Source organism: Pristiophorus japonicus, chromosome 3 (assembly GCF_044704955.1).
Source record: "Pristiophorus japonicus isolate sPriJap1 chromosome 3, sPriJap1.hap1, whole genome shotgun sequence".
Classification (NCBI taxonomy): domain Eukaryota; kingdom Metazoa; phylum Chordata; class Chondrichthyes; family Pristiophoridae; genus Pristiophorus; species Pristiophorus japonicus.
This window is the reverse complement of record NC_091979.1, coordinates 329,496,690-329,519,488: the sequence shown is the minus strand read 5'-3', so window position 1 is coordinate 329,519,488 and position 22,799 is coordinate 329,496,690. Positions and strand designations below refer to the sequence as shown.

Genomic DNA, 22,799 nt, shown 5'->3' with positions numbered 1-22,799 from the left:
GCCATTCGGCCCCTCGAGCCTGCACCACCATTCAGTAAGATCATGGCTGATCATTCCCTCAGTACCCCTTTCCTGCTTTCTCTCCATACCCCTTGATCCCCTTAACCGTAAGGGCCATATCTAACTCCCTCTTGAATATAGAAACGTTGTATGTTTCAATGAGATCACCTCTCATTATTCTAAACTCGGGACCGTACAGGCCCATTCTACACATTATCTCATCATAAAACAGCCCTCTCATCCCAGGAATTAATCTTGTGAACTATTGTTGCACTGTCTCCAAGGCAAGTGTTTCCTTCCGTCCTGAGATAAGGAGACTAAAACTGCACAGTACTCCGGGTGTGGTCTCAACAAGGCCCTGTACAATTGCAGCAAGATGTCCTTACTCCAACCCCCTTGCAATAAAGGACAACATACCATTTGCCTTCCTTATTGCTTGTGTACCTGCTTGCTAGCTTTCTGTGTTTCTTGCACAAGGACAGCCAAATCTCTCTGAACACCAACATTTAAAAGTTTCTCACCATTTAAATGGTATTCTGTTTTTCTATCGTTCCTACCAAAGTGAATAACCTCACATTTCCCTACATTATACTCCATCTGCCTCTTACTGCCCACTCACATTGTTTATCTATACATCTTGCCGACTCTCACAACTTACTGTCCCATCCAGTTTTGTATCAACAGCAAATTTGGACACATTACACTCGGTCCCTTCATCGAGGTCATTAATCATAAAATCATCAAAATTTACAGCATGGAATGAGCCATTTCAGCCCACTGTGCCGGCCGACAAAGAGCTATCCAGCCTAATCCCGTTCTTCAGCTCTTGATCCGTAGCCCTGTAGGTGACGGCACTTTAAGTGCATATCCAAGTATTTTTTAAATGTGGTGAGGGTTTCTTCCTCTACCACCCTTTCAGGCAGTGAGTTCCAGACCCCCACCATCCTCTGGGTGAAGAAATTTCCCTTCGTATCGCCTCTAAACCAATTACTTTAAGAACTTGGAAGAAGCTTGCCGGGAACATAAAAACTGACTGCAAAAGCTTCTACAGATATGTGAAGACAAACGTAGGTCCCTTGCAATCGGATTCGGGTGAATTTATAATGGGGTACAAAGAAATGGCAGACCAATTGAACAAATAATCTTTCTTCACGAAGGAAGACACAAATAACCTTCCGGAAGTACTAGGGGACCAAGGGTCTAGTGAGAAGGAGGAACTGAAGGAAATTGTGTTGGGGAAATTGATGGGATTGAAGGCCGATAAATCCCCGGGGCCTGATCGTCTGCATCCCAGAGTACTTAAGGAAGTGGCCCTAGAAATAGTGGATGCATTGATGATCATTTTCCAACAGTCTATCAACTCTGGATCAGTTCCTATGGACTGGAGGGTAGCTAATGTGACACCACTTTTTACAAAGGGAGGGAGAGAGAAAGCAGTTAATTATAGACCGGTTAGCCTGACATCAGTAGTGGGGAAAATGTTAGAATCAATTATTAAGGATGAAATAGCAGCGCATTTGGAAAGCAGTGACAGGATCGGTCCAAGTCAGCATGGATTTATGAAAGGAAAATCATGCTTGACAAATCTTCTAGAATTTTTTGAGGATGTAACTAGTAGAGTGGACAAGGGAGAACCAGTGGATGTGGTGTATTTGGACTTTCAAAAGGCTTTTGACAAGGTCCCACACAAGAGATTGGTGTGCAAAATCAAAGCACATGGTATTGGGGGTAATATACTGACGTGGATAGAGAACTGGTTGGCAGACAGGAAGCAGAGAGTCGGGATAAACGGGTCCTTTTCAGAATGGCAGGCAGTGACTAGTGGAGTGCCGCAGGGCTCAGTGCTGGGACCCCAGCTATTTACAATATACATCAATGATTTAGATGAAGGAATTGAGTGTAATATCTCCAAGTTTGCAGATGATACTAAACTGGGTGGCGGTGTGAGCTGTGAGGGGGACGTTAAGAGGTGCAGGGTGACTTGGACAGGTTAGGTGAATGGGCAAATGCATGGCAGATGCAGTATAATGTGGATAAATGTGAGGTTATCCACTTTGGGAGCAAAAACACGGAGGCAGAATATTATCTGAATGGCGGCAGATTAGGAAAAGGGGAGATGCAACGAGACCTGGGTGTCATGGTTCATCAATCATTGAAAGTTGGCATACAGGTCCAGCAGGCGGTGAAGAAGGCAAATCCCCGGGGCCTGATGGTATGTTCATCGCGAGGGGATTTGAGTATAGGAGCAGGGAGGTCTTACTGCAGTTGACAGAGCCTTGGTCTCCTAATCTGAGAAAGGACGTTCTTGCTATTGAGGGAGTGCAGCGAAGGTTCACCGGACTGATTCCCGGGATGGCTGGACTGACATGAGGAGACACTGGATCAACTGGGCCTTTATACATTGGGGTGTAGAAGGATGAGAGGGGATTTCATAGAAACATACAAGATTCTGATGGGACGGTTAGATGCGGGAAGAATGTTCCCGATGTTGGGGAAGTCCAGAACCAGGGGACACAGTCTTAGGATAAGGGGTAGGCCATTTAGGACCGAGATGAGGAGAAACTTCTTCACTCAGAGAGTTGTTAACCTGTGGAATTCCCTCCCGCAGAGTGTTGTTGATGCCTGTTCATTGGATATATTGAAGAGGGAGTTAGATATGGCCCTTACGGCTAAGGGGATCAAGGGGTATGGCGAGAAAGCAGGAAAGGGGTACTGAGGGAATGATCAACCATGATCTTATTGAATGGTGGTGCAGGCTCGAGGGGCCGTATGGCCTACTCCTGCACCTATTTCTTATGTTCTTAAAGGTTGTGGAAATCCAGAACTCTGTCCACCATAAAACTGAGGCTGGGGGTCAATTGAAAATTCCAAAACTGTGTATTTGATAGATTCTTAGGCAAGGGTATTAAGGGTGATGGAACCAATGCAGGTAGACGGAGTAAAGATACAGATCAGCCACGATCTAATTGAATGGCGGAACTATGTCTCAGTCACACTGGGTGGTGTCTGTAAGAGATTCTGTAACCCTTCACCAACAGTTCTTGACTTCAGGAGTAATAAGAACAAAATACACTCAGCACTGGATTTTGGCTCAACCTTAAACTTGTGCGTTTATTGAACTTGCGTTATTCCCCAGTACACAACCTCCCTGAGATTCGACCGGAATAACACTGAACCCACAATACAGACCCCCTACACGAGGTTATCTGAAACCTAACAGGAAATATCACAGTTTAAAACCCCTCCGCGATCCGACTGCGATTACAAAACTACTCGGACAAATTCCCCGACGGTTTGACTGAAACTTACAATCACCCACACAGCTGGTTGTTCCGGTGTCGATTGTAGGCCGGGACCAGGTGACCACCCTGCATCCTCCTTCACTGCACTGCCCTCGCTCCGAAGTGGTCCTCTTTTTATGGGGCTTCATAATCACAGCATCAAACATATTTGCTGCTGTTCCCCTGTCGACTCTTCCGATGGTTAATTACCTCTTGATCATCAGTATATTCCACCCCCTGGCCCAGACAGGAACATGATCAGCTCTCCTGCTGTGTAGTACAATGCAAACCTTCCTTGGGAACAGATCTGGCTCCACAGTTGAGGAATGTGTGAATGTCCCTCTTCCTTCTTGACAGTGACCAGGGACCAGTGAAGGTGTACATGGCCGGCGTCTGGTGCTATTGCCTGTGTTGATTCGATCGATGGCAGGTATCCTGTATCATTGTCTCTGATGATGTCCTTCCAATCTCTCAATGAGTCATCATTTGCTGCAATGTTTGAATGAAGCCCTTACTGTATAGCCCACCCTCTGGGTGTTTGTACTGAGGTTTAGTTTTTATTAACCAGCCCCACTGTCCGTGGGTTTTATATTCCATTCTACAGTCCATTTTACAGTGGGGGGAAGGGAACAGACCCTACATGCCTTTACCCACTGAGCCATTGGGAGGAGGCTCCAGTGACCCTGCTGGAAAATGCACGTGTGAGGCCTCAGGTGAGGACAGTGGAATAGCCTGTCGACACTCAGTGTCGAGGTTCACACGGAGTTTGGGCACATGGGTCACATATTGGAGAGAAACTGGTGAGTATAGAACTGAACCCAGCCAGAGTCAGCACCCTCAGGGGAGGAGAGGGAGGGGAAGCAGTGAGTGTAGAACTGAACCCAGCCAGGGTCAGCACCTTCAGGGGAGGAGAGGGAGGGGAAGCAGTGAGTGTAGAACTGAACCCAGCCAGAGTCAGCACCCTCAGGGGAGGGGAACCAGTGAGTGTAGAACTGAACCCAGCCAGAGTCACTACCCTCAGGGGAGGAGAGGGAGGGGAAGCAGTGAGTGTAGAACTGAAGCCAGCCAGAGTCAGCACCCTCAGGGGAGGAGAGGGAGGGGAACCAGTGAGTGTAGAGCTGAACCCAGCCAGAGTCAGCACCCTCAGGGGAGGAGAGGGAGGGGAAGCAGTGAATGTAGAACTGAAGCCAGCCAGAGTCAGTACCCTCAGGGGAGGAGAGGGAGGGGAACCAGTGAGTGTAGAACTGAACCCAGCCAGAGTCAGCACCCTCAGGGGAGGAGAGGGAGGGGAACCAGTGAGTGTAGAACTGAAGCCAGCCAGAGTCAGTACCCTTAGGGGAGGAGAGGGAGGGGAAGTAGTGAGTGTAGAACTGAACCCAGCCAGAGTCAGTACCCTCAGGGGAGGGGAACCAGTGAGTGTAGAACTGAACCCAGCCAGAGTCAGCACCCTCAGGGGAGGAGAACCAGTGAGTGTAGAACTGAACCCAGCCAGAGTCAGCACCCTCAGGGGAGGAGAGGGAGGGGAAGCAGTGAGTGTAGAACTGAACCCAGCCTAGGATATTACGGGATATGGGGACAGTGCAGGAAGTGGAGTTGAGGTAGAAAATCAGGCATGATCGTTTTGAATGGCGGAGCAGGCTCGAGGGGCTGAATGACCTACTCCTGCTCCTAGTTCTTATGTATGTTCTGGTGTTCAGTCACGACTGGATGTGGCAGGACTGCAGAGCTTTGATCTGATTCATTGATTGTGGGATTGCTTAGCCCTGTTTATACCATGCTGCTTCCACTGCTCAGTATGTATGTAGTCCTGTGTTGCAGCTTCCCCAGGCTGGTGCCTCATTTCTCGGTTCACCTGGTGCTGCTCCTGGCATGCTCTTCTGCACTCCTAATTGAACCAGGCTTGATGGTAATGTTAGAGTGAGGGATATGCCGGGCCATGAGGTTACAGATTGTGGTGGATACAATGCTGCTGCTGCTGATGGCCCACAGCACCTTTGGATGCCCAGTTTTGAGCTGCTAGATCTGTTCTGAATCTATCCCGTTTAGCTCGGTGGTAGTGTCACACAACACATTTGGGAGTGTCTTCGGTGTGACTTTGTCTCCACAATGACTGTGTGCAGTGATCACTGCTACCAATGCTGTCATAGACAGATGTATCTCCATGTGGGACAGGCTCGATGTACCCGATGGTCTTTACCTGTCCGTTATTGTTTGTATCTGTGACAGGTAGATTGGTGAGGACCAGGTCAAGTAGGTTTTTTCCTCGTGTTGGTTCTCTCACCATCTGCTGCAGGCCCAGTCTGGCAGATATGTCCTTCAGGACTCGGCCAGCTCTGTCAGTAGTGGTACTACCGAGCCACTCTTGGTGATGGACATTGAAGTTCCCCACCCAGAGTACATTCTGTGCCCTTGCTACCCTCAGTGCTTCTTCCAAGCTAAAACCAGTGTGAGTAATAGAATAGATTAGATTATAATGCGAGATGTTTATACCTATAATTGTGAAACTATAAGAATTAACAGCAGGCAGGGTAGTTTAGGAATAATGAGAAATTTACTGAAGAAAACTGGGAACCAGGGAAAGTGTCCATGTAAATCACAGATTCGAGAAGTTCCAGCTGTCTTTTCCTCATTTCCTGCCCAAACCCAGCAGAGAAGACAAAGAAGAGTCCGGTGCCAGAGGTGGATCAGTGCAGGGTATAAAAGTGAGGGGAGACTGATGTAAGGGGGCAGTGGGGACTGGAGACACCGGAGATCAAGCTCAGGGCCCCCGAGGTTCCATCCAGCGGGCTGACCTGGTGTCAGTTACTGTGAACACGTGGGACTTGCATCTTTACTCTGATTGGTGGATCAGTATAAGGTACGGCAGTCGACTGAGAAACTGCTCATCTTATATTTCTTATTAAGGTATTAAAGTTGCTGACACTGGACTCTGAACCTGCTAATTAATAAGACAAGGCATTAGCTAGAATCCTACATCCCAAAATCTCTACCCCTCTACTCCTTGTAAAATGTTACCGTTTAATATACATTTCTCGCTTTTTCTTCCTCCCAAAATGTATCGCATCAGATTTCTCTGCACTAAATTTCATCTGACATCTACCTGTCTCATTCACAAACCTGTGCATTCAGACTGAACTCACTTACAGTCCTCTTCACAGTTCCCCACGCTCCCCATTTTTGGTGTTCCCAGGAGATTTTGATCGTGTGCCCCATATACCCAAGCCCAGATCATTTCTCCTATATTGAGCAGAGCAATGGTCCCAACACTGACCCTGGGGACACCACTGTTTACATCTGAAGAACCTCCATTAACCGCTACTCTCTGTTTTCTGCCCTTTACCCAACTTCCTCTCCACACTGCCCCATTCCCTTTAACACCGTGAGACTTAATTTGATCAACAAGCCTCCTGTCCGGCACCTTATCAAAAATCTTTTGACAATCCATCTACACAACATCCCCTGCATTTCCTTTCTCACTGCACGGTGTTACTTCCTGATATAATCCCTGCTGTGTGTCCTGAATGGATCCATTTCACTACCAAACCTTGCAATGTTTGCTCCACCCCACAGGGTTCATCTGTTTAAAGCCACAACAGAAAGCTCCAGTTTCCTCCTGGAGTTTGAGAGAAATCAGCTTCAACAATGGGGCAGAGTGTCAGCCAATGAGGGAGATCTGGGTGCAGCCCCGCCCACTTGATGCCACAAGCCCTGCCCCCTCATACTTTGATTGGTTGGAGGACCAACCACCTGCTCGGGCCTCCAGCCCCGCCCCCGCTCCTCCTATTGGTCCGGAGCTGTCGTCAATCACCCGGGCCGGATTAATGCTCAGTCTGAGGGTCCAGAGCTGCATTTAGAAAATAAACTTTAATTGAACCCGTCAGTTACAACATTCAATTAATGGAAATTAATAGAAATCACCGGATAAAATATCTTCCGGAGTTTACTAAATGAGGAGTGAGTCTCCACTGAGGGTTTGTTACAGTTTTAGTCTCCAAATCCAATCCAAACGGCCTGATTTTGGTCAGCTTGTATATTGTACATACTGCAGGTCTTATCACCCATTTTTGAAATAATTTATTTATTGTCCCTTTGGCCCCAATCTCGATGGGATGACAAAATAAGATTCAGTTCCCCCAATTTGGACTTTCAATTATTGGAAAAAAATTCTGAGGGACAGGATAAATCTTCATTCAGAAAGACCGGGATTAATCAGGGACAGTCAGCACGGATTGGTTAATGGAAGGTCGTGTCTGACTAACCTGATTGATGTTTTTGAGGAGGTCGCACGGAGGGTCGATGATGGTGTTGTGTTTGATGTCGTGTATATGGATTTTAGCAAGGCTTTTGATAAGATCCCACATGGCAGACTGGTCATGAAAGTAATAGCCCATGGGATCCAGGGCAAAGTGGCAACTTGGATCCAAAATTGGCTGAGGTAGGAAGCAAAGGTTAATGGTCAATGGGTGTTTGTGACTGAAAGGCTGTTTCCAGTGGGGTTCCACAGGGCTCAGTACTGGGTCCCTTGCTTTTTCTGGTATACATCAGTGATTTAGACTTGAATGTAGGGGGTATGACAACAAAGTTTGCAGATGATATGAAAATTGGCCGTGTGGTTGATAATGAAGGAGAAAGCTGTCGACTGCAGGAAGGTATCAATGGACCTGTCAGGTGACAGAACAGGGGCAAATGGAATTCAATCCACAGAAGTGTGAGGTAATGCATCTGGTGAGGGCCAACAAGGAAAGGGAATACACAATAGATGGTAGGACACTGAGAAGTGTAGAGGAACAGAGGGACCTTGGAGTGTACGTCCACAGATCCCTGAAGGTAGCAGGACAGGTGGATAAAGTGGTTAAGAACACATACGGGATACTAGACTTTATTAACCAAGGCATAGAATACAAGAGCAGGGAGGTTATGCTTGAACTGTATAAAACACGAGTTAGGCCACAGCTAGAATACTGCGTGCAATTCTGGTCACCACATTACAGGAAAGAGAGGGTACAGAAGAGATTTACGAGGATGGACTGGAGAATTTTAGCTATGAGGAAAGATTGGCCAGGCTGCGTTTTCTTTGGAACAGAGGGGGCTGAGGGGAGACCTCATTGAGGTTTATAAAATTCTGAGGGGCCTAGATAGAGTGGATAGGAGGGACCTATTCCCCTTAGCAGACGGGTCAATAACCAGGGGCATAGATTTAAAGTAATTTTGGTAGAAACATAGAAATCCACAGCGCAGAAGGAGACCATTTCGGCCCATCGTATCCACGCCGGCCGACAAAGAGCCACACGGCCCTCGGTCAGCAGCCCTGAAGGTTACATATAAACCAATGAACAATGGCGGAAAGGTAAAGAGCACCCAGCCCAACCAGTCCACCTCACACAACTGTGACACCCCTTGCACCGAAACATTCTACACTCCACCCCAACCGGAGCCATGTGATCCCCTGGGAGAGGCAAAAAAACAGATTAAAAACCCAGGCAAATTGGAGAAAAGAAAATCTGGGAAAATTCCTCTCTGACCCATCCGGGCGATCAAAACTAGTCCAGGTCCCTGGCCGTATTCGATTCCCTGCAGTACTTTCCATCGTATCTGCACCAGCCAACACGAGGTTATCCAGTCTGATCCCAATTACCAGCTCTAGGTCCGTAACCTCAAGTGCCCATCCAAGCACCTTTTAAATGTAGTGAGGGTTCCAGGCAGTGAGTTCCAGACCTCCACAACCCTCTGCGTGAAGCCTCCCCTTAAATCCCCTCTGATGAGCCTTCCACCAACCTCGTAATTGACCCCTCCACCAAGGGAAATAGGCCCTTGCTATCTACTATATCCAGGCCCCTCAAAATTTTGTCACCTCAATGAGGTCTCCTCTCAGCCTCCTCTGTTCCAATGAGAACAAACCCAGCCTATCCAATCTGTCCTCATAGCTAAGGTTCTCCATTCCAGGCAGCATCCCAGTAAATCTCCTCTGCACCCTCTCTCTAGTGCAATGACATCCTTCCTATAATATAGCAACCAGAATTCCAGCTGTGCCCTAACCTGAGTCTTATGCAATTTAAGTATTACCTCCCTGCTCTTGTATTCTATGCTTCAGCCAATAAAGACAACCATTCCGTGTGGCTTCTTAACCACCTTATCCACCCTGCCTGCTACTTTCAGGGATCTGTGGACTAGCACTCCAAAGTCCCTTTGTTCATCTACCGCTTAATGTGTATACCTTTTCCTTATTAGCCCTCCCAAAGTGCATTACCTCACACTTCTCCGAATTATATTCCATTTGCCACTGCTCTGCCCACCTGACCAGTAGATTGATATCCTCCGACAGTCCATGACTTTCCTCTTCATTATCAACCACACAGCCAATTTTAATGTCATCTGCAAACGTCATAATCATACTCCCTATATTCAAATCTAGATCATTGATGTATACCACAAAAAGCAAGGGACCCAGTCCTGAGCCCTGCGGAACCCCACTGGAAACATCCTTCCAGTCACAAAAACATCCATCAACCATTACCCTTTGCTTCCTACCTCGAAGCCAATTTTGGATCCAACTTGCCACTTTGCTCTGGATCCCATGGACTTTAACCTTCGTGACCAGTCTACCATGTGGGACCTTATCAAAAGCTTTGCTACAGTCCATATACATTTCATTGTATGCAGTACTCTCATCGACCCGCTGTTAACTCCTCCAAAAATTCAATCAGGTTAGTCAAACACAATCTTCTCTTAACAAATCCATGTCCCTAATTAATCCTTGCCTTTCCAAATGTAGATTTATCCTGTCTCACAGGACTTTTTCCAATAATTTCCCACCACTGAGGTTAGTCTGACAGGCCTGTAATTACTCGGCCTATCCCTTTCTAAACAAAGGTACCACATTAGCAGCCCTCCAGTGCTCCGGCACCATGCCCAGATCCAAAGAGGACTGGAAAATGATGGTCAAAGGATCTGCTATTTCCTCTTTTACTTTGCTCAACAGCCTGGGATGCATTTCATCTGGGCCTGGGGACTTGTCTACTTTCAAAGCTGCTAAACCCCTTAATATCTCCTCTCTCACTGTTTATTTCATCCAGAATTTCACACTCCTCGATAGGAGTATCTGCATTGCCCCTTTCCTTTGTGAAAACAGACGCAAAGTATTCATTAAGCATCATACCAACATCTTCCACCTCCACACAAAGATTACCCTGATGGTCTCTAATAGGCCCGACCCTTTCTATAGTTATCCGCTTGCTCTTAATATATTTATAGAACATATTTGGGTTTTCCTTAATTTTACTAGCTAAGAATTTTTCATGTTCTCTTAGCATTTCTAATGTCCTTTTTAATTTTACCTCTTAACTTTCCATATTCCTCAAAAGATTCTACAATATTTAGCTGTAGGTATTTGACACAAACTTCCTTTTTTTTCTTTATCCTCCCCTGTAAGTCCTTAGACATCCAGGGAGCTCTAGAATTGTTATTCCCATCCTATTTCTTTAAGGGCACATATTTGGCCTGAGCCTTCCGCATCTCCTCCTTGAATACCTCCCACTGTTCCGACACTGATTTACCCACAAGTAGCTGTTTCCAGTCCACTGTGGCCAAATCACTTCTGAACTTAGCAAAGTTAGCTTTTTCCCAATTTGGGACTTTTATTCCAGGCCTATCTATCCTTGTCCTTATCCATAACCAACTTGAATCTGACTGAATTATAGTCACTGGTACCCAAGTGCTCTCCCACTAATACTCCTTCAACCTGCCCAGCTACATTCCCCAAAACTAAATCCAAAACCACCCCCTCTCGTGTTGGGTGTGTTACATACTGACTAAAACAATTCTCTTGAATGCATTTTAAGAATTCCGCACTCTCTATCACCTTCATGTTTGTCCCAATCAATATTTGGATAGTTAAAATCCCCTATTACTGCCCTATGGTTTTTGGACTTCACAGCAATTTGCCGACATATTTGCTCCTCTATCTCCCTCTCACTGTTTGGGGGTCTATAATACACACCCAGCAGTGTGATCGCCCCTTTTTTATTTTTCAATTCGCCCCATATGGCCTCATTTGATGATCCCTCTCAAATATGATCCCTCCTCACCGCTGTAATAGTTTCTTTAATCAATACCGTGACACCCTTTTTACCCCGCCCCCTCTCTCTGTCTTGTCTAAAAATCCTGTAACCAGGAATATTGATCTGCCAAACCTGCCCCTCTTTCAGCCATGTCTCTGTAATGGTTATAATGTCATACTCCCAAGTATCTACCTGTGCTCTTAGCTCATTCCCCTTATTCACTATACTCCTTGCATTAAAGTAAATACCATTTAGCACAGGAAGACCTCCTTGATTACGACTTACCAACCCCTGTTTCCTCTGTTTTACAGATTTGCTTTCTAAATTCTTGTTATCCAATTTCTGCTTTACTTCCTTCCCTATTGAATGTGTTCTCGGGTTCCCATCCCCCTGCCAAGCCAGTTTAAACTCTCCCCAACAGCACGAGCAAAACTCCCCGCGAGGATATTGGTCCCGGCTCTGTTGAGGTGCAACCCGTCCGGTTTGTACAGGTCCCATCTCCCCCAGAAATGGTCCCAATGCCTCAAGAAGTTAAAGCCTTCCCTCCTACACCAACTCTCCAGCCACGCGTTCATCCTCTGTCCTTCTATTCTTGTACTCATTAGCACGTGGCACCGGGAGTAATACTATCTTTGAGGTCCTACAGAATTCCCTGTGTCTGCTCTGTGATATCCTTGACCCTGGCACCAGGGAGGCACCACACCATTCTGGAGTCATGTCTGCGGTCGCAGAAACGCCTCTCAGTTCCCCTAACTATAGAATCCCCGATCACTAGAGCTCTTTTAGAAACATAGAAACACAGAAAATAGGTGCAGGAGTAGGCCATTCAGCCCTTCTAGCCTGCACCGCCATTCAATGAGTTCATGGCTGAACATGCAACTTCAGTACCCCATTCCTGCTTTCTCACCATAACCCTTGATCCCCCGAGCAGTAAGGACTTCATCTAACTCCTTTTTGAATATATTTAGTGAATTGGCCTCAACTACTTTCTGTGGTAGAGAATTCCACAGGTTCACCACTCTCTGGGTGAAGAAGTTTCTCCTCATCTCGGTCCTAAATGGCTTACCCCTTATCCTTAGACTGTGACCCCTGGTTCTGGACTTCCCCAACATTGGGAACATTCTTCCTGCATCTAACCTGTCTAAACCCGTCAGAATTTTAAACGTTTCTATGAGGTCCCCTCTCATTCTTCTCAACTCTAGTGAATACAAGCCCAGTTGATCCAGTCTTTCTTGATAGGTCAGTCCCGCCATCCCGAGAATCAGTCTGGTGAACCTTCGCTGCACTCCCTCATAGCAAGAATGTCCTTCCTCAAGTTAGGAGACCAAAACTGTACACAATACTCTAGGTGTGGCATCACCAAGGCCCTGTACAACTGTAGCAACACCTCCCTGCCCCTGTACTCAAATCCCCTTGCTATGAAGGCCAACATGCCATTTGCTTTCTTAACCGCCTGCTGTACCTGCATGCCAACCTTCAATGACTGATGTACCATGACACCCAGGTCTCGTTGCACCTCCCCTTTTCCTAATCTGTCACCATTCAGATAATAGTCTGTCTCTCTGTTTTTACCACCAAAGTGGATAACCTCACATTTATCCACATTATACTTCATCTGCCATGCATTTGCCCACTCACCTAACCTATCCAAGTCACTCTGCAGCCTCATAGCATCCTCCTCGCAGCTCACACTGCCACCCAACTTAGTGTCATCCGCAAATTTGGAGATACTGCATTTAATCCCCTCGTCTAAATCATTAATGTACAATATAAACAGCTGGGGCCCCAGCACAGAACCTTGCGGTACCCCACTAGTCACTGCCTGCCATTCTGAAAAGTACCCATTTACTCCTACTCTTTGCTTCCTGTCTGACAACCAGTTCTCAATCCATGTCAGCACACTACCCCCAATCCCATGTGCTTTATCTTTTCACATTAATCTCTTGTGTGGGACCTTGTCGAAAGCCTTCTGAAAGTCCAAATATACCACATCAACTGGTTCTCCCTTGTTCACTCTACTGGAAACATCCTCAAAAAATTCCAGAAGATTTATCAAGCATGATTTCCCTTTCACAAATCCATGCTGACTTGGACCTATCATGTCACCTCTTTCCAAATGCGCTGCTATGACATCCTTAATAATTGATTCCAAAATTTTAGCCATTACTGAGGTCAGGCTGACCGATCTATAATTCCCTGTTTTCTCTCTCCCTCCTTTTTTAAAAAGTGGGGTTACATTGGCTACCCTCCACTCGATAGGAACTGATCCAGAGTCTATGGAATGTTGGAAAATGACTGTCAATGCATCCGCTATTTCCAAGGCCACCTCCTTAAGTACTCTGGGATGCAGTCTATCAGGCCCTGGAGATTTATCGGCCTTCAATCCCATCAATTTCCCCAACACAATTTCCCGACTAATAAGGATTTCCCTCAGTTCCTCCTTCTTACTCGACCCTCTGACCCCTTTTATATCCGGAAGGTTGTTTGTGTCCTCCTCAGTGAATACTGAACCAAAGTACTTGTTCAATTGGTCTGCCATTTCACTGTTCCCTGTTATGACCTCCCCTGATTCTGACTGCAGGGGACCTACGTTACTAACCTTTTTCTCTTTACATATCTATAGAAACTTTTGCAGTCCGTCTTAATGTTCCCCGCATGCTTCTACTCGTACTCCATTTTCCCTGCCCTAATCAAACCCTTTGTCCTCCTCTGCTGAGTTCTAAATTTCTCCCAGTCCCCGGGTTCACTGTTATTTCAGGCCAATTTGTATGCCACTTCCTTGGCTTTAATACTATCTCTGATTTCCCTTGATAGCCACGGTTGAGTCACCTTCCCTTTTTTATTTTTACGCCAGACAGGAATGTACAATTGTTGTAGTTCATCCATGCGGTCTCTAAATGTCTGCCATTGCCCATCCACAGTCAACCCCTTAAGTATCATTCGCCAATCTATCCTAGCCAATTCACGCCTCATACCTTCAAAGTTACCCTTCTTTAAGTTCTGGACCATGGTCCCTGAATTAACTGTTTCATTCTCCATCCTAATGCAGAATTCCACCATATTATGGTCACTCTTCCCCAAGGGGCCTCGCACAATGAGATTGCTAATTAATCCTATCTCATTTGCTTTTGGTTGGTTGTAATCTACCAAATTTGCTGATGATACAAAGACAGGTAGGAAAGTAGGTTGTGAGGAGGATGCAAAGAATCTACAAAGTGATATAGATAGGCTCAGTGAGTGGGCAAAAATCTGACAGATAGACTATAATGTGGCAAAATGTCTGGTTATCTCCTTTGGTAGGAAAAATAAAAATGCAAATTATTATTTAAATGAAGACGATTACAAAATGCTGTAGTACAGAGGGATCTGGGGGTTCTTGTACATGAAACGCAAAAAGTTAGCATGCAGGTACAGCAAGTAATCAGGAAGGCAAGTGGAATGCTGGCCTTTATTGCAAGTGGGATGGAGTATAAAAGTAGGGAAGTCCTGCGACAACTGTACGGGGCGTTGGTAAGACCACACCTGGTGTACTGCGCAGAGTTTTGGTCTGGACTTGTCTCCATTCCCGTGCCGAGGGGATTGCTACACCAGACGGGAGGGGCAACATTTGGGGACACTGATTCCCCACCAATTCCCATTCCCCTTCTTTCTGGTGGATAATGGAGGGGCCACTGTGTGTAATGTGCAAGTCAGTAAGAATTGTCAGCAAGCTCTTTCTAATTTGAGATCTTATTCGGTGGAAACTTTGACACTATTGTAGATTTTGTACCAAAGATCAATTTAAGATTAAAGTAAAAGTTCCTAATTTTATTGCAAACTGAATTTCTGTTGAGAGTCGCTGAATTAAGGGGAAAGATAACACACAGCGTTTTTTAAATGGACACTGCAGCCCCGAGAACACTATCAGCAATATATCCAGAATATTAAAGTCCAGCCCAGTTATAGGGTTATTAACATCATCAGAAACAAACCCCAACTGTCAGAATGAACATGGTTCAGTCGGGATGTGATTAACAGCAGATTCCAACCCCTGCAGTCACTTGTGAACTCGCTGGTGTGTCAGCAGGTTGGATGACCGAGTGAATCCCTTCCCACACACACAGCAGGTGAATGGTCTCTCCCCAGTGTGATTGCGTCGATGAATTTCCAGCTCAGACGGTGATCTGAATCCCTTCCCACAGTCACCACATTGCCACAGTTTCTCCTTGGTGCGGGTATCCTTGTGACTCTCCAGGTTGGACGATCAGTTGAAGCCTCACCCACACACGCAACACGTGTACGGTTTCTCCCCACTGTAAACGGTGCAATATTTTTTCAGGCTGTGTAACTGGTTAAAGCTCTTTCCACAGTCAGTCCACTGGAACACTCACTCGGGTGTGTGTCTCGGTGCCTTTCGAAGCACCATGATATTTGAAATCTTTTCCCACAGGCAGAACAGACAAACATTTCTCCTTCCACTTTCAAAGGCCGATGATATTCTGGTCCTGATGAATCGATTGACTCCGTCAGATCTTGACGTGATGTTTGGTTTATGTTTCCTGTCTGAAAATCTCCCCTTCTAATACGCTGTAAAAGGAGATAACAAAACTCATCACTGTCAGTACAAGACAGAAATTCAGGATAGACACATCTAGTTTCCATGGAACATTCTTTCCTCACTTGTTCTTCCAAAGCTGTAAATCCCCGTCCCACACATTGTCCCTCCTGCTGTGCTGAAATCCAAACACATTGCATGTCGCTAGACTGTTTCTCCTCCACTCCCAGTTATAACCATCAATTCTGACTGGGTTCAGAAATACACTCACTGGTTCCCCTCCCTTCCCTCCCCTGAAGGTGCTGACTCTGGCTGGGTTCAGTTCTACACTCACTGGTTCCCCTCCCTTCCCTCCCCTGAAGGTGCTGACTCTGGCTGGGTTCAGTTCTACACTCACTGGTTCCCCTCTCTTCCCTCCCCTGAAGGTGCTGACTCTGGCTGGGTTCAGTTCTACACTCACTGGTTCCCCTCCTTCTCGTTCCCTGAATGTGCTGACTCTGGCAGGGTTAGGTTCGACACAGACACTGACATCGCTCACTTTGTCCCTGCACCAAGATGGCCGCGCATGCGCTGTGCTACTCACTGAATCAAGATGGTGGAGCACTGAACCTGCCTTCCTGTACCAAGATGGACACCGTCAGCCTGGGCCTGGGACGGGGAGAAAGAACCATAGCTGCAATTGCCGATACTCCGGTTATTATTCTGGGCTGACGGTGGGCACCAGTTGTTTATGAAGCTTCTCCGGCTCCCCGCTGATCCATTACTCCCCTCCGCCCCATTGAAAATGACACATAGAAACATAGAAAATAGGTGCAGGAGTAGGCCATGCAGCCCTTCGAACCTGCACCGCCATTCAATATCATGGCTGATCATTCACCTCAGTACCCCTTTCCTGCTTTCTCTCCATACCCCTTGATCCCTTTAGCAGTAAGGGCCATATCTAACTCCCTCTTCAATATATCCAATGAACTGGCATCAACAACTCTCTGCAGTAGGGAATTCCACAGGTTCACAACTCTCTGAGTGAAGAAATTTCTCCTCATCTCAGTCCTAAATGGCTTACCATTTATCCTTAGACTGTGTCCCCTGGTTCTGGACTTCTCCAACATCGGGAACATTCTTCCTGCATCTAACCTGTCCAGTCCCGTCAGAAGTTTATATGTTTCTATGAGATCCCCTCTCATCCTTCTAAACTCGAGTGAATAAAGGCCCAGTTGATCCAGTCTCTCCTCATATGTCAGTCCAGCCATCCCGGGAATCAGTCCGGTGAACCTTCGCTGCACTCCCTCAATAGCAAGAACATCTTTCCTCAGATTAGGAAACTAATACTGAACACAATATTCCAGGTGAGGCTTCACCAAGGCCCTGTACAACTGCAGTAAGACCTCCCTGCTCCTATACTCAAATCCACTAGCTATGAAGGCCAACATACCATTTGCCGCCTTCACTGTCTGCTGTAACTGCATGCCAACTTTCAATGATTGATGTATCATGACACCCAGGTCTCGTTGCACCTCCTATTTTCCTAATCTGCCGCCATTCAGGTAATATTGTGCCTTGGTGTTTTTGTCCCCAAAGTGGATAACCTCACATTTATCCACATTATACTGCATCTGCCATGCATTTGCCCACTCACCTAACCTGTCCAAGTCACCCTGCAGCCTCTTAGCATCGTCCTCACAGCTCACACCGCCACCCAGCTTAGTGTCATCTGCAAACTTGGAGATATTACACTCAATTCTTTCATCCAAATCATTAATGTATATTGTAAATAGCTGGTGTCCCAGCACTGAGCCCTGCGGCACTCCACTAGTCACTGCCTGCCATTCTGAAAAGGACCCGTTTATCCCGAATCTCTGCTTCCTGTCTGCCAACCAATTCTCTATCCACGTCAATACATTACACCCAGTACCATGTGCTTTAATTTTGCACACCAATCTCTTGTGTGGGACCTTGTCAAAAGCCTTTTGAATGTCCAAATACACCACATCCACTGGTTCTCCCTTGTCCACTCGACTAGTTACATCCTCAAATAATTCCAAAAGATTTGTCAAGCATGATTTCCCTTATCATAAATCCATGCTGACTTGGACTGATCCTGTCACTGCTTTCCAAATGCACTGCTTTTTCATCTTTAATAATTGATTCCAACATTTTCCCCACTACTGATGTCAGGCTAACCGGTCTATAATTACCCTTTTTCTCCCTCCTTTTTTAAAAAGTGGTGTTACATTAGCTACCCTCCAATCCATAGGAACTGATCCAGAGTCGATAGACTGTTGGAAAATGATTACCAATGCATCCACTATTTCTAGGGCCACTTCCTTAAGTACTCTGGGATGCAGACTATCAGGACCCGGGGATTTATCGGCCTTCAATCCCATCAATTTCCCCAACACAATTTCCTGTCTAATAAGGATATCCTTCAGTTCCTCCTTCTCACTAGATCCTCGGTCCACTAGTACTTCCGGAAGATTATTTGTGTCTTCCTTCGTGAAGACAGAACCAAAGTATTAGTTCAACTGGTCTGCCGTTTCTTTGTTCCCCATTATAAATTCACCGAACTCTGTCTTCACTAATCTTTTTCTCTTCACATATCTATAGAAGCTTTTGCAGTCAGTTTTTATGTTCCCGGCAAGCTTCCTCTCACACTCTATTTTCCCCCTCTTAACTAAACCCTTTGTCCTCCTCTGCTGAATTCTAAGTTTCTCCCAGTCCTCAGATTTGCTGCTTTTTCTGGCCAATTTATATGCCTCTTCCTTGGATTTAACACTATCCCTAATTTCCCTTGTTAGCCACGGTTGAGCCACCTTCCCCATTTTCTTTTTATTTCCAGACAGGGATGTACAATTGTTGAAGTTCATCCATGTGATTTTTAAATGTTTGCCATTGCCTATCCACCGTCAACCCTTTAAGTATCATTTGCCAGTCTATTCTAGCCAATTCATGTCTCATACCGTCGAAATTACCTTTCCTTACGTTCAGGGCCTAGTTTCTGAATTAACTGTGTTACTCTTCATCTTAATAAAGAATTCTACCATATTATGGTCACTCTTCCCCAAGGGGCTTTGCACAACAAGATTGCTCATTAGTCCTTTCTCATTACACATCACCCAGTCTAGGATGGCCAGCCCTCTAGTTGGTTCCTCGACATATTGGTCCAGAAAACCATCCCTAATACACTCCAGGAAATTCTCCTCCATCGTATTGCTACCAGTTTGGTTAGCCCAATCTATATGTAGATTAAAGTCACCCATGATAACTGCTGTACCTTTATTGCACGTACCCCTAATTTCTTGTTTGATGCTGTCCCCAACCTCACTACTACTGTTCGGTGGTCTGTACATAACTCCCACTAGAGTTTTCTGCCCTTTGGTATTCCGCAGCTCCACCCATACCGATTCCACATCACCCAAGCTAATGTCCTTCCTTACTATTGCGTTAATTTTCTCTTTAACCAGCAGTGCTACCTCACCTCCTTTTCCTTTCTGTCTATCCTTCCTGAATGTTGAATATCCCTGGATGTTGAGTTCCCAGCCTTGGTCACCCTGGAGCCATGTGTCCATGATGCCAATTACATCATATTCATTAATTGCTGCCTGTGCAGTTAATTCATCCACCTTATTACGAATACACCTCGCATTGAGGCACAGAGCCTTCAGGCTTGTCTTTTTAACACACTTTGCCCTTTTAGAATTTTGCTGCAATGTGGGCCTTTTGATTTTTGACTTGGGTTGCTCTGCCTTCCACTTTTACTTTTCTTCTTTCTATGTTTTGCTTCTGCCCCTATTTTACTTCCCTCTGTCTCCCTGCATTAGTTCCCATCCCCCTGCCATATTAGTTTAACTCCTCCCCAACAGCACTAGCAAACACTCCCGCTCGGACATTGGTTCCGGTCCTGCCCAGGTGCAGACCGTCCGGTTTGTACTGGTCCCACCTCTCTCAGAACCGGTTCCAATGTCCCAGGAATTTGAATCCCTCTCTTCTGCACCATTCCTCAAGCCACGTATTCATCTGAGCTATCCTGCGATTCCTACTCTGACTAGCACGTGGCACTGATAGCAGTCCTGAGATTACTACCTCTGTGGAGCCTGTGCAAACCGTGTCTCCTCCGCCATTACATGCATCACGCATGCTCCAAACACAGCCAGGGCCCGCGCCTGCGCACTGAGCTCCTGTAGTCTGGATGCGGCACATTCTCCCCACGGGTCATGCTGGGTACATAAGACCATGAGAAATAGGAGCAGTAGTGGGCTATCCGCCCCCCCCCCCGAGCCTGCTCCCCATTCAATAAGATCAGGGCTGATCTGATCTTAGACATAGCTCCACTTCCCCGCCCGCTCCCCATAACCCCTCCCCATAACCCCTCAATCCCTTATTGGTTAAAAAACGGTCTATTTCTGTCTTAAATGTATTCAGTGACCCAGGTTCCACAGCTCTCTGAGGCAGCGAATTCCACAGATTTACAACCCTCTGAGAGAAGAAATTCCTCCTCATCTCAGTTTTAAATGGGCTGAGGAGAAAGGCTGTATTTGTGAATAGAACAGGATTTACTGGGATTGCATTGGGCACTGAACCATGTTCGTTCTGGCAGCTCTTGTTTGTTTCTGATGATCTTAATAACCTCTATACCTGAGCTGGAGATTAATATTGTGTATAAATGTTGAATAAATTATTTTTGTTGAATATTTGATCCCTCCATGATCAGTGGAGACTGATGTTCTGTTACTGACTGTTCCAGTTTAGGGCTTTTTCTTAATCACTTCTCACCTAGTTCGCCTTCTGTCATATCAAACACCAAACTTGTTCTGTTTGAGTACATGAGTTGTGGTTGTCGTCGACTGAACTGTAGTATCTCACTTTAAACTCAGCTGAAATCCTTTGAACCACCCCTTTATTGAACTATCTTGCATAAGATTTGAAATCCGTTATTTCTGCATCAGTTAACCCGTTTTTGAAACTGATTTAATTTAAATAACTCATCCACACATTTACCTGTGAAATATTCTGATATTTGTAATTGTCATTGCCACAAACTCTGTTCCCTAGCCACTGACTCCATCACTCTCTCCAACTTCTGTCTGAGGCTGAACCAGACTGTTTGCAACCTCGGTATCATACTTAACCCTGAAGTAAGTTTTTGACCACATATCCACAGCATAACAAAGACTGCCTATTTCCACCTCTAACATCACCCATCTACGATCTTGCCTCAGCTCATCCACTGCTGAAGCCCTCATCCATGCCTTTGTTACTTCTGAACTTGTCTATTCCAAAGCACTCCTCCCTCATTCTACCCTACATAAACTAGAGTTGATCCAAAAGTCCTAACTCGCACCAAGTCCAGCTCGCCCATCACCCCTGTGCCCGCTGACCTACATTGGCTTCTGGTTAAGCAACGCCTTGATTTCAGAATTCTAATACTTATTTTCAAATCCCTCCATGGCCTCGCCCCTCCCGAGCTCTGTAATCTCCTCCAGCCCCACAACACCCCCACCCCCCTACCCCATGAGATATCTGTCTTCCTGAGCATCCCTGATTATAATTGTTCAACCATTGGTGGCTGTGCCTTCTGTTGCCCAGGCCCCAAGTTCTGGGACACCCAGCCTAAATCTTTCTGTCTGACCCATGCTGTACCTGCCCTGGCAGTTTTTGATAGGATAGTGTAGAGCTAGCTTTTCTCTCTATCTAATCCATGCTGTATCTTCCCTCGGAGTGTTTGATGACACAATGTAGAGAGAGATTTACTCTGGATCTAACCCGTGATTTACCTACCCTGGGAGTGGTTGATGGGACAATGTAGAGGGATGTTTACTCTGTATTTAATCAGTGCTGTACTTGTCCCGGAAGTGTTTAATGGGATAGCGTAGAGGGAGCGTTACTCTGTATGTAACCAGTGCTGTACCTGCCCTGGGAGTGCTGATGGAGAGTGTACAGTGAGTTTTACTCTGTATCTAACCCGTGCTGTACCTGCGATGGCAGTGTTTGATGGATCAGTTTATGGGGAGCCTTACTCTTTGACTAACCCGTGCTGTGCCTGTTGCGGGACTGTTTGATGGGACAGCATAGAGGGAGCTTTACTCTGTATTTATCCTGTGCTGTTCCTGCCCTGGAGTGTTTGGGGGAGATGTACTCAGTGTCCAACATGTGTTGTACCGGCCCTGGCGGTGTTTGATGCGACAATGTTGAGGGAGCTTTACTCTGTATCTTACCTGTGCTGTACCTGCCCTGGGAATATCTGGTGGGACAGTGCAGAGGGATCCTTACTGTGTATTTAATCTGTGTTGTACCTGCCCTGGGAGTGTTTGATGGGTCAGCGTAAAGCGAGCTTTAAATTGTAACCCTTGCTGGACCTGCCCTGGGTTTCTTTAGGACAGTGTAGAGAAAGCTTTACTCTATCTATCCTGTGCTGTACCTGCCCTGGGAGTGTTTGATGGGACAGTGTAGAGGGAGCTTTATTCTGTATCTAATCAATGCAATATCTACTCTGGAATTCTTGGGACAGGGCAGAGGGAGATATACTCTGTATCTAACCTGTGTTGTAACTGCCCTTGGAATGTCTGGTTGGACAGTGTTGAGGGAGCTTTACTCTATATCTAAGCAAGGCAAGTATATCCTTCCTTAGATAAGGAGGGAAAACTGTGCACAGTAGTCCAGGTGTGGTAAGGGAGTAAAAGGTTATGGGGAGCGGGCAGGGAAGTGGAGCTGAGCCTGTGAGTCATGATATTGAATGAGGAGCAGGCTCGGGGGCCGGGTGGCCCCCTCCTGCCCCTATTTCTCATGGTCTTATGTACCCAGGACGCCCCGCGGGGGAGAATGTGCCACACCCAGACTACAGGAGCTCAGTGCGCAGGCGTGGGCTCTGGCTGTGTTTGGAGCATGCGCAGTGTGTATAATGACGGAGGCGACACGGTTCGCACAGGTTCC

The 22,799-nt window shown here is 46.3% G+C and overlaps 1 pseudogene; it reads left to right on the top strand.

Moving 5' to 3' along the window:
* Positions 1 to 22,799, top strand: part of LOC139260404 (zinc finger protein 850-like) — a 563,299-nt pseudogene that overhangs the window by 473,704 nt on the left and 66,796 nt on the right.